The sequence below is a fragment of the Rhipicephalus sanguineus genome, chromosome 1 (assembly GCF_013339695.2).
Source record: "Rhipicephalus sanguineus isolate Rsan-2018 chromosome 1, BIME_Rsan_1.4, whole genome shotgun sequence".
NCBI classification, from domain to species: domain Eukaryota; kingdom Metazoa; phylum Arthropoda; class Arachnida; order Ixodida; family Ixodidae; genus Rhipicephalus; species Rhipicephalus sanguineus.
In genome coordinates this window covers 304,643,118-304,656,035 of record NC_051176.1, presented here as the reverse complement: position 1 = coordinate 304,656,035, position 12,918 = coordinate 304,643,118, and the positions used below count along the sequence as shown (strand labels likewise).

The window sequence follows — 12,918 nt, the reverse complement described above, 5'->3', positions numbered from 1 at the left end:
CATGGTACAACGCTTTGACTAGGGTGTCACTGGAGCCAACATTTCGACAAGACTTGTCTCAAAGTTGCAGCCACGAAGACGACAAGTACGCTTGTCAAAACAGCTCCAGCATCACCCCGTGTACAATAATTTTTCATATCAGCAAAATCGGTGTTCTTTTGTCCAAAGAATTAGTTAATGCTGTTTATTCCGACATGGCACTTGCTTAATCCATTGCGCTCCAGACAACATAAGCATTTTAAGTCGACTCATTTTCATTAGTAATGTTGCATGGAATGCGTTATACTGCGCTTCCAAAAGTAAATGCAAAATTTCAACAAATGTTGTTGATCATAACCTTTATTGTAGCAATTTCAACCATTATCCTGGCCACTTGGCATAGGAAGAGCAATGGAATTGATGACTTTGTCCAAAAACCTGCACGCAAAAGGCACAATAAGTACAAGGTGTCTCCATCGAGCAGGCATGTATCACCATTCACCACAACAAAAATCGGAAGGCTGACTTGGCAAACGCACAAGCACAGCAGCAATACTTTGTCGTTTGGTCAAAAGACAACAGACGATGCAGCACAGGGTGACAAGAGGTTTAGGGAAAAATTCAGCCTAGTTGGCAACATACTAAGAATTTTTTGCACATAAGCAACACGAGGAGAAAAATAGAGAGACACAACACATGCGCTAACTTTAAACAAAATCGTTTATTGCACACGAGGCAAACATTTATACAGTGTTGGCGCCCTCGCACTGCACCAAGAAGCCATGCACAGAGATTTGTATTTTTCCGCTTCATTTTTACAAGACGTACGTAACACTAATCAACTAACGAACTATTGCACAATCAAGAAAGCAGATTCTTTATCCAACAAGGACAGGGACAGAGTGCTAACACGATTGGTACCCAATTTTTGCAATTCCTGCAGCTAATAGTATTATAAATCTCGTTAGTTCAGCTCTGTTGGTTGACAAAACCTTTGTGTTCTGCAAGAAAGGTTCACACATTACAATGCTATCTTAACCCATCATTCATGCAGCTGCTTGTTTGCCCAGCATACTGCTTACTGCAGAAAAGAGGTATCAGATAAGCAACAGCTTGTCTACATTCCGCAAACCACATCCTATATCGTTTTCTTACAAACAGTTTTCTTCCGTGCTTGACTGCAAATTCTGCAAATTGATTTCAGCTTTCATAGAGCTGGAAAACTATTTGCACATTTGTATGTGACACATACCTTATTATGTAATGCTAAATTTTGTGCCAGTATGGCACATCAGCTATTCTTTTCTGAGCGACATCACTGTTGGAACAGCCAACTAGAGCAATGGAGCGGTACTTCCTAATTTAAGCCTTTTACGACTTACACTTCTGTATGTGCGACGCGTTGTGTGTGGACCTTTCCCATGTGCTGTGTGTCCTGTTGAGTTGTTACGCTATCCAAATACAGTTATGGAAAGGATGGCATCACGTGCTAATGTACAAGTAGTTTTTCAGCTCCATGCAAGCTGAAATCGATTTGCAGAATTAGTTAAGCACCAAAGAAGACAATTTCTTGCACAAAACGGCATAGGACATGCCGAGAAGCTGTCGTTTATCAGATACCTCTTTCATGTGGTAAGTGGTATGTCAGGAAATGGGCCACTGCATGAATGATAGGTTAAGAGAGCACTGTAATCTTGTGAACAAATGCAACGATGGATGGCTGGCGTCACAGTGTAGGGCATGAGAGTATGAAGCTTTCTTTCAGGACACAAAGGTTTCATCAGCTAATAGAGTTGAACTAACGAGACTGATGATAGAAGCTGCAAAAATTGTAAAAGTGGGTACCAATTGTGTTAGCACTCCGCAACTATCCTTCTCGAATAAAGAATTGACTGTATTGATTGTGTAGTAGTTCGCGAAGTGATTATAGTGTGCCATATATTTTGTCAAAATAAAACAGAAAACGACATACCTCTCTGCATGGCATCTTGGTGAAGTGCTAGGGCACCACCACTGTGTCTATTAGTGCCTTGTGTGCAATAAACTATTTCGTTGAAAGTTAGTGCAGACGTCCCTCCCTTTTCATCCTTGTGTTGCTTATGTGCTAAAGATTCTTACCAAGTGAGTTGAGGTTACTTATGAGTACAGTCAGGAAAAAAGATATGTTAAAGGAGTACTGACATGAATTTTAAAAATTTTCGGATTGATGCTCTAAATAAAAATACTGGTGTCGAAAAACCTAAAACGAGTATTGTGGTGCCTGGGAATGCATCGTATATATTTTTTTTATCGCTACCTTAAAAAGACACTTTTGGTTTTGATATCGAGGGGGCGGCTTCTCGGTGATGTTTCATAGCAGTGTGATGTCACGGGGATACACAAACTCGCGACATACTAGCGGCAAATCCATCATCTGCCCGTGGTGCACAAAACAACGATAAGTTATGGCAAATTCCACTGGTCGAGCCAGAGCAAGTTTTCTTGCTCTGCGTTCGATAATCTGCGTTCCACTGGTCGATCGGAGCAAGTTCGCGTTTTCCACTGGCAGATTCGGAGCAATCCACTCCGCGACGGAGCGTTCCAAGTTGCTCCGTCTTGCAGAGGTGGATTTCGCCGGAACTCCGGCAACGCGGTGACGTCATTTCCGGTACAGTCGGGCAGCTCAGTTGTCTTCAGCATGTTTAAGGCGGGGTCTGATCACCCTGTGCACTTGTTTACATTCCTAAAATGGTGTTGTGTGACTCTGCTGGGCGAGCTTCTGGTTTGCTTCTTGCTCTGAGCGATAGCGAGAGCACGAGTCCTGACAGTAGTAGCAGCATCGATTACGACGAACCGTCGTAAGCTCTACGAAATGATGTTTAAAGAAATGTTCCCTGACCCACTGTGCGCACGCCCGAAGATTATCGGCTACATCGAAGAAGAGATTTCCATGCGCTCGCCCATATTTGTCAGCGCAACACGAGAAAATGGCACGCCTGCTTTAAGCCACTGCGGGGTCGAAATGTGCGCTTTGCAGCGGTGACCCATGGAAACACACAGAGCGGAAGCAGAAATAGTTCCCGGAGCCAATTTGCGTGACGTATGCATGAACAACTTCCGGAGCGACCTCACGCAGTGCATTCACGTGTTCCACTGGCAGATTTGGCTTGGTGCAATCAGAGTGCTCGCTCCAGGATTTCGGCGGCCGCTCCGGATCTCCCAGTGGAATTCGCCATTAATTGTCGTCCAGTGACCCTGACAGTGATTTCTACGATATAGGCTGCATGCAGGATGCAGAACTTGCAAACTCGGGGGAACTGTCTTGACTCGTCAGGATAATGTCCATTGCACTGTGGCTGGCTTGCAGATGCTCAGCGACGAAAACTTCAAAGTCAAATTAAAATATTTGATACGTGTTCTCTGACTCTGGTGTGTGGAAATCGTTGACACTGCATACCAAGGAAACCAAAAATGTCCCTTTTGCGATGTCTCAAAATCGTGTCAGTACTCCTTTAAAATTAAAGCAATTTCAACCACAAAATACACGTAAGCGCAGCAGCGAAACATTGGTAAACAGCAATAAACTTGTAACAGCCAAAAGCAGGTGCAACTGAACAGTTGATGTTGTCCCACACAGTGCAATCAAATTTAGGTGTTTTATGGAATCCCGGGTAGGCAAAATCAACGAGTTCCTCCACAACAGTATGTCTCACAATTGTGACCTGGTTATGAAATTACCAGAATGCTAATTTCGTCCTGCATGCAAAACGCACAATGAAGTCAGTCAAACATATGCATGCAGCAGCTTATCCTATGTTTCAGAAATTACGACAAATCGGAACATTTTCCAAGCATGTTTTTGACACTTTCTGCGATGCCGCAATGGTTATTTATACCACCTGCACAAATCCTTATAAGTGAAACACAAGGTGTCTTTAGAAACGTTCACGCATCCGAGGGCAAGCTTGTGAAGCATTTGCGCGTTTTCAAAACCTTTAGTACCGATAAAGTGCCATCTGCATTATACGTTTCGTAGCAAGCCCACTTTTGTAGCTGCCGAGCCATTTGTTCAAGAAAGTCTACATCGTTATCAGTGCCACGGTGCAGTTAATAGGTCCCCAACTCAGTCTTGGGCAGTAACTAGTTACTAGTAACGCGTTACCGGTAACTAGTTACTTTTTTCAGTAACTTGTAACTGTAACTAGTTACTTATAGGTTAGAGGAACTTGTAACTGTAACACTGTTACTTTTTTCGCAGTAACTGTAACGGAAAATACCGTTACAGTTACTTCTGTCTTTATGAAAAATTATCCAACAGCAACACTTTTTCGAACTTTCTTCTTTACCATATATCCTCTCCCCCCCTCAGCTTTCCAGAATAGGGCTCCCCTCGCAGTTTAGGAGAGGAGGTGACTAAGCGTATTATCTTCCCTGCAGAAGACCGAGGTTGGAGGTCTGTCATTAAAGCAACATGTAAATCATTCGTGATTCAACTGAACAGCTTGCTAAGTTCGCGTCTGTTTTTTTTTTCAGCATATATATCCTTTTCGTCACTTGAGCATCTAGCTATGTTCTTGGTGTACAGGTGGAGGAGCATTAGGATGCCATGTTTATATCTCCCTCGTCGGAGGCTCCGAGCTATTTGTGTTTGACAGGTGGCTAGAAAACAGCAGGACGCGAAACGGCTAAGGCCAGAAATTCCGTGAACTAGCGAAGCGATATTTTAAAACTTCTTTGTAACTGGTTGTAAAATATTTACTCCGACTTAATGCAACAGTTATTAACAAAATGACAGACGTTTCACCCCCAATGCAGGTGGCATCCTAAAAAGGAAAAAAAATGAGCCGAGGTCAACCAGTCCACTAGTCACACATGTCCTTGTAAATGTCCAGTGGGGGGCCGCGGCTGTTTTTGCAAGCCGCGGCGAATGAACCACGATTCCAGGAGTTGCTTTTCCCCCACCTTCGTTCACAAACCGGCATCGTCGCATTGTTCAGGTCAAAGCTATGACCTGTCATCCAGCAGTGCTCAACAAGCTCGGTCTTAGAACGCGTTGCATGGGTTGCTTTAACGACATTCCGCTTGAGTTCTTTAGGCCTCGTTGATCATTTCCTGCCCGTTTCGCCGATCCCCGCATTGCACTTTTAGATACCGCCATGATCATCCGCAGGTGTGCAGTCTTAGGATTTCGTGAACACACGTTTCATGTTCCAAGGTATAATAACGGGACTTAAAAACGGTTTGTATGCCCAGCGGACCGGAAGCTCTCCGAACAGAGTCTGACACACCTTAAACATATGGAGCAGACACAATGGACGTCGTAACCACTCGTGATGCACTCCCCGCTGCTCTTTGCATGCGCTTCTGGGTATAGTTAATAAACGTCTTAGGATATACTGCCGTCGTTCCATTACATCAACCACGTTTTCCACTTCAAGTAAGAGGCGTTCAAAGTGATTGCTGGTGTTGGGCCCCCTTTTATGTTTCCTTCGTCTAGAGTTTAACGACGTGCAACCCTTATTAAATAAATTCTATAATTTGATTTGTGATCTATTATTTTATACAGTAACGGAAAAGTAACGACGTTACTTTTGCAGAGTAACTGTAACTGTAACAAGTTACTTTCGGAAATTCTGTAACTGTAACTGTAACAGAGTTACTTTTTTGGCTTAGGTAACTGTAACTGTAACACTGTTACTTTTTACTGGTAACGTGCCCATGACTGCCCCAACTGCTGCAAGTTCATAGGTAGAAGGGTACGGCACACCAGCAGGCGTTTCTTGTGTGAGGCGGTATCGGACATAATACACCTATCAGGGGCGTAGCCAGGGGGGGGGGTTTCAACCCCCCCCCCCCCGAAATTTTTCAATTTTGCTTGCGTATACAGGCACACACACATACAAACACGCGCACGAACATGCATAAAGTATGGTTGAACCCCCCCCCCCCGAAAAAAATTTCTGGCTACGCCCCTGACACCTATGCTATTTAAAACTCGGCATGCCTTAGTTGGTTACTTGTTTTGTACTGAGCGCACTACGACAGTATGTACTTACAAATGCACATTATCATTTTCATAACCACTGCTGTGTTTGTTAGAGCAAGCTTACTCTCTCTTTGCACTTTGAAAGCTCGACACCTTGGCAGACATCGCTTGGTGTTTAGTCAATGAACTTTTTTCCAGACATGCAGCACTGCACTTTCCCCTGATGTTGGACTTTGGCAAGAGGATGCGCCAGCCAGCAAATGTCCACTGGAATGTGAATGCACCATGCAGAATTTGCACATTTTCTCCAAACTTGTTGACTATCTTCTGTCCTGATCGGTTGGGACATGTTAGTGTGCACACCGTTGAACCTTTGGCAAACATTTCACAAGGATTTAATTGGCTTCAGCCCGTGGCAGGAGCACCAGAAAGATGGTAGACAAGTCTGCTATCTGAAAGGCTATGCCTTACCACCCTGCAACTGCCAAATTATGCATAGCACACAAACTCGGTGCACCGATTCCAGACAAGGTAATGAGCAGCCTTTCCCTATACAAATAAACTAGTTAACAACATGAAAAGTAATGCCGAAGGATTCCAACAAAAATATGCAGATCTTATGCAAATTCTTTTTTTTTTCGAACGTCGATGAATTTGCATGGAGGTAAAGCATCACCTTCGAGATTGGAGTCCAGGAACTCACTTTCCAGTTTTTTTCTTCCTTCAGAAACTAGGCAACTAACAACGCCAAATGAAACTTTCTGCAGTATTTGAGCACATATGGATCTGCGGTATGTACAAAATCTATCTCATACAGAAACGTACCCATCCCTACAACATGCTTTCAATAACAAACAACGGAAGAAACTGTTGATGTACTTGATGTCTTGAGCCTCTAATTCATGACAGAATATCGCATGCAATGGAAGAATTTAGGAAGCTTGTACATTAACTGCTGACCTAAAACAGCCAGAAAATATTCCGGTATGTCGGTGTTTGTCATAAGAGCCATGCTAATACATGGCAATAACAGATTGTAATGAAACTGGCATGCTTTCATCTGGGCTCTTTGGCTCGCTCTCGCTAGTAATCTTAGCACTGTTAACGATTACAAGAATCTAAAAAGGAAATTTCCTTTTCCTGGAGGGCTACTGAAGAGTGAATGACACAGTTATGCCCTGCCTTCTGTATTTTGCGGGCCTCGAAGATTTCGCGTGTCAACTGGTCGTGGTGGCGGAAAAGAATCCTCATTCTAGAAAATTCTGTGGTGTACCCGCAATGTTGGCAGTGCATTGCCAAGTGCGTAGAGCAAACATTACCTCTCAAGGAATTTTGATGCTCCCTCAGTTGCGAGTTTACACGTCGCCCCGATTGCCCAATGTAAACACTTCCACACGTGAAGGGTATGCTGTACACAATGCCAATGGCACAAAAACATTCGTGTGCTTAATGGAATATGAATCCTTCACCACTGGGCCTTTTTCCGCACTGCTGTGCAGATATCACCAACTTTATTCTTGGCTGCGAACACCACTTCAATGCCATGACGTCGTCATGAGTTTCTTGCCTTGTAAGAGCATGCGCAGTAAGAGTATATTATGATGTTTCTTCAAAAAACTTTTCAGTTAAAAGTCAGCACTCATGTCGTGTCTACTCGTCCTTGGTCTCTGTTATTTCGCACTGTTTTGCCTCTACCAGCTATGAATTGTTACCAACTCGCCCAATTTTCAATCATACAAACCTGTAAACCTTCGGCCTAGATTTCTTTTACTTTGAGCGGTAGTCCTGCCCACGGTTTTTGAACCACGAGAGCCCTATTGTATGTGTTAGCCTCCTGTAAAGCTTCGAACAACGGCTTGAAAATAAAATTTTGAATCACAGCGCAAGTTGTCCTCATTCAAGCCAGACCGATGCAAAAGCTGTGTCCCCTTGAACTTCATGTCTGGCTTCCTGGCAGAGCAGTGGCTGTGCCCATTAAGCTAATGGGAAAAAGCCCATGAGCAGTGAAGTGGGGACACTACGGCTCATTAGTTTTATTACAGGGTGTGTCCAGATAAGATCGAACACGAGGTCCCGGTCGCCATTCCCGATTGTGATGAAATTTACTGTAGGTCTAGGCATTACACCCAGAACAATGGTTTCGCAGTTAGTTTTGCGAAAAAAATTTTTGTTCGCCTGAAAAAAAAAATATAAATTTTGGCCACAAAAAACGCTTTTCCGCCAATTTTGCGATTTCTGTATTTTGAGCGCACCTAGGAAAAAAACGGTGCACTTCTTCGTCACAATATTTATTCTCGTTAAAGAACAAGTGAAATACAATCTTATGAGTCTATTATTTCCCTTGCTTGTCGAAGCACTTTTGAAGAAAAAAATCACAAACTTGGCAAATCGCACAAAATACATCTATTTCAGGAATTTATCGCTGCAAGCAAGTTAAAGTGAGGATAACGAAAATCGGTACACATTAACTTTGATACTTTCGCTCTCTTTTAAAATAATTCGAGTGGTTTTATCGCGCTCGGTTTTACTCGATAATTGGGCTGAAACGTAAGTGATTTACCAAAAACGCCGAACTTTGAAAATGATTTTCTCAAAAAGGCCATTTTTAATTTTTTTTAAAATCCCTCTGATTGAAGTCAAGGACGTCATCTACGATTGTGCAGAAAAAAACGTTGCATTATTTTGGTTGCTAACAAGTTATAGTGCGTCAAATGTGACCATGCCAGCCTAGCGGCCGCGTCGTTCGTTATGGGCTGAAACTCGGATATAAGTTGCTAAAAATACTTGTACGTGACATAATCACAAATCAGCAGCTCCACACCAACAAATGCGCAGCCCGGTGTCATGGTTAAGCAAGCTTTTTCTTGGGATCAGCCGCTTGACAAACCCGCAGCAGCGGCCGCTCGATGCTGCGGGCACTCACATTACATGGGTGCCGCTTCGACTGCGGATGAGCTCCGCTTGCGCGCCAAACTACGCTCAGAGGACAAACGAGAGAAGGAATGGATCACTGTGAAAGGTAAAGGCCGTTAAGTGCCAACAAATGTCATAATATGCAAAGAAAACTCTCCCGGCAATTTCCCAGTGAGCTCCTTCAATACAGCACGGATGTATTTTTTTCCCCTGCTGTTATGCCCGAAGCCGCATAATATCGTGATAAACGCTCGACTTGCGTTGAATATTCTATCTGCGGACGCCCAACAATACAGTATTGTAAAAGCGGTTCTTTAATGAAGTAATGGACTTAGACACACTTCTTTTCACAGCCGGCTGACACAAGTGTTCTGGCACGAGATGCATAACTGCAGTTTGAGTTGCTCGACCATCGGAAGCACGTATGACAGCTTTCTTTAGACGTCAATGGCTTTCTTTTGTGCCATATGTCGCTCATAGAATGTACCTAATTATATTTAGGCCACCCGAAGAAAAAGCAACACATGAGCGCACTACTGGAGGCGCTCACTGGGAAATCGCCGGCAGAGTTTTCGTTGCATATTATGACATTTGTTGGCACTTAACGGCCTTTAACTTTCACAGTGATGCATTCCTTCTCTCGTTTGTCCTCTCAGCGTATAGTTTGGCGCGCAAGCGGAGCTCATCCGCAGTCGAAGCGGTACTCATGTAATGTGAGTGCCCGCAGCATCGAGCGGCCGCTGCTGCGGGTTTGTCAAGCGGCTGATCCCAAGACAAAGCTTGCTTAACCATGACACCGGGCTGCGCATTAGTTGGTGTAGAGCTGCTGATTTGTGATTATGTCACGTACAAGCATTTTTAGCAACTTATATCCGAGTTTCAGCCCATAACGAACGACGCGGCCGCTAGGCTGGCATGGTCACATTTGACGCACTATAACTTGTTAGCAACCAAAATAATGCAACGTTTTTTTCTGCACAATCGTAGATGACGTCCTTGACTTCAATCAGAGGGATTTTAAAAAAAATTAAAAATGGCCTTTTTGAGAAAATCATTTTCAAAGTTCGGCGTTTTTGGTAAATTACTTACGTTTCAGCCCAATTATCAAGTAAAACCGAGCGCGATAAAACCACGCGAATTATTTTAAAAGAGAGCGAAAGTATCAAAGTTAATATGTACCGATTTTGATTATCCTCACTTTAACTTGCTTGCAGCAATAAATTCCTGAAATAGAGGTATTTTGTGCGATTTGCCAAGTTTGTGATTTTTTTCTTCAAAAGTGCTTCGACAAGCAAGGAAAATAATAGACTCATAAGATTGTATTTCACTTGTTCTTTAAGGGGAATAAATATTGTGACGAAGAAGTGCACCGATTTTTTCCTAGGTGCGCTCAAATTTCAGAAATCGCGAAATTGGCGAAAAAGCGTTTTTTTGTGGCCAAAATTTATATATTTTTTTTTTCAGGCGAACAAAATTTTTTTTCGCAAAACTAACTGCGAAACCATTGTTCTGGGTGTAATGCCTAGACCTACAGTAAATTTCATCACAATCGGGAATGGTGACCGGGACCTCGTGTTCGATCTTGGGAGTGTCTAGCGTTACGTCTAGACGTAACGGTACGAGCCGTTGCAGTTACGTCTGGACGTAAGAATAACGAGTCTTAAAAGTTACGTCCAGCGTGGAAATACAAATGGCTGTTGCTAGGGTTACGTCCAGACGTAACTGTAGTAACCGCTATCGTTACGTCCAGACTAAAGTCCCTAGATTTTTCCCTGTTGAAGAGCAGGGAAAATCTAGGGACTCTAGTCATGTGGCTTTCCACAAACGTGAGTACAATATTTTCCTGTTGCTCAGTGAAGGCCCTCTGCGCCCTTCGGGCGCGGCAACCTAATCGTGGCTTCGCCCTCGCTTCGCGAGTGCGGCCATTTCGCTAACGCTCAATGGCCGGTTGGCAGGGTCACGGTCACGCGCTACTGGCCGCTGTCGCGGCCACGCGCTGTTTAGCCCGCGCAGCCTGCCCCTTCGGGGCAGGCGGAGGCGTACGTAACCCAAGAGCCGCGTCGCGCTTCTCTGGCAACAGACTTCAGCAACACCCGAAACAAAAAAAAAAAAATGCACCAGCAGCGAGGTTCGAACCAACGTCCTCGCAGTTCCGAGCACGACACGCTAGCTGCTGCGCCACTGAGGCCAATCGGTTCGGTAGGTCTAACGGGCTGTATTTGTATTGCCAACAAACTTCAGCAACACCCGAAACAAAAAAAAAAATGCACCAGCAGCGAGGTTCGAACCAACGCCCTCGCAGTTCCGAGCACGACACGCTAGCCACTGCGCCACTGAGGCCAATCGGTTCGGTAGGTCTAACGGGCTGTATTTGTATTGCCACGCTGGACGTAACTTTTAAGACTCGTTATTCTTACGTCCAGACGTAACTGCAACGGCTCGTACCGTTACGTCTAGACGTAACGCTAGACACTCCCAATTCCCGTTAAACCTGCCGAACCGATTGGCCTCAGTGGCGCAGTGGCTAGCGCGTCGTGCTCGGAACTGCGAGGACGTTGGTTCGAACCTCGCTGCTGGTGCATTTTTTTTTTTTTTTTGTTTCGGGTGTTGCTGAAGTCTGTTGCCAGAGAAGCGCGACGCGGCTCTTGGGTTACGTACGCCTGCCCCGAAGGGGCAGGCTGCGCGAGCTAAACAGCGCGTGGCCGCGACAGCGGCCAGTAGCGCGTGACCGTGACCCTGCCAACCGGCCATTGAGCGTTAGCGAAATGGCCGCACTCGCGAAGCGAGGGCGAAGCCACGATTAGGTTGCCGCGCCCGAAGGGCGCAGAGGGCCTTCACTGAGCAACAGGAAAATAATGTACTCACGTTTGTGGAAAGCCACATGACTAGAGTCCCTAGATTTTCCCTGCTCTTCAACAGGGAAAAATCTAGGGACTTTAGTCTGGACGTAACGATAGCGGTGACTACAGTTACGTCTGGACGTAACCCTAGCAACAGCCTTCGATCTTATCTGGACACACCCTAAATGCTTTTTGTTTAACGTTGGCAGATCAATTTTTGTGCACTGATTAGTACACCACTTCTGACATATTTCGCAATGGTCAAACGAATAATATGCACGCACAAAGTTTACTTACATACAGCTCTACAGCTCCAACTTTCTCCATGGGCTCGGATCCAACGACAAAGCGTTACGACTGCACTCGCAACATGGGCACCTGCGCAAATAAAAGCTTTTTTTGCACACTAATGTACAAGCGAAGACCTAGCTTATTGCATTCGTTCTCATAAACGTGTGCCACAAACCTTTTACTAGTTCAACTCTAGGGCAAGAAAGTAACTACAAGCGGTATTCAACCGTTTCCATACAATAGCGTGAGACGGAAGCTATAAGTTTCTGTCGCACAAATTGAACGGTGTTCCCAGGCTACAAGAAGATACAAAAACTGTCACGATGAAAATAGTTCTAAGTGAGATGCGTACTGCGTGGAGAAATTTCATCGTCGCGCGTAGAAAACATCGCAGAACAAGGAATGCAAGAACTTACCTTGACGTGAGTTGACACCGGCTCGAAGCGCTTTTAGGGACAAGTGGAGCTAGGGGCGTTCTCCTCCTCAGTACCTAGGCCAGCGGCCGTCTTCAGGGAGAAGAAGCACGACCTACTGTACTCCTGACCTGCCCAGAGAGCGGGGGTCCTATGGGGCGCGCGTCCCCGCTGTCGTTCAACCGCTCGCCGTAGGTGGCGCCTCCTATAACCTGTTCGTCTGCTACTCTGCAACCGTTTGGGCGGCGCTGGAGTAAAAACGCCTGTATTATGTGACAAACTGCCGGCATTATGTGACTGTTTCTGCAAACTTAGACTGAGGGTCAAGTAAGCTATTCACTGTGGTTAAGTATTTACTGCGCACTGGTTGACTAACGTGAGAAGCCGTAGACTTGCATAGTGTATATAGGACGGCTGTGTCTTTTTAATTACAAAAAAAAAGTTCTAATTCACTTTCGGTATTTTTATTTCCGAAGTATTTTGCATTTATGCATAATAATTACATGATATCAACGCT

The 12,918-nt window shown here is 44.7% G+C and overlaps 1 long non-coding RNA gene across 1 annotated transcript; it reads right to left on the bottom strand.

Annotated features, from left to right (window-relative positions):
- Positions 1–302: 302 nt before the first annotated feature.
- LOC119379394 (uncharacterized) lies at positions 303–12,375 on the bottom strand. Its single transcript, XR_005181153.2, has 3 exons — positions 12,164–12,375; positions 11,995–12,075; positions 303–417 (listed from the first exon to the last, which is right to left on the bottom strand). It is a non-coding gene; the product is annotated as an uncharacterized LOC119379394 (long non-coding RNA).
- Positions 12,376–12,918: the final 543 nt, after the last annotated feature.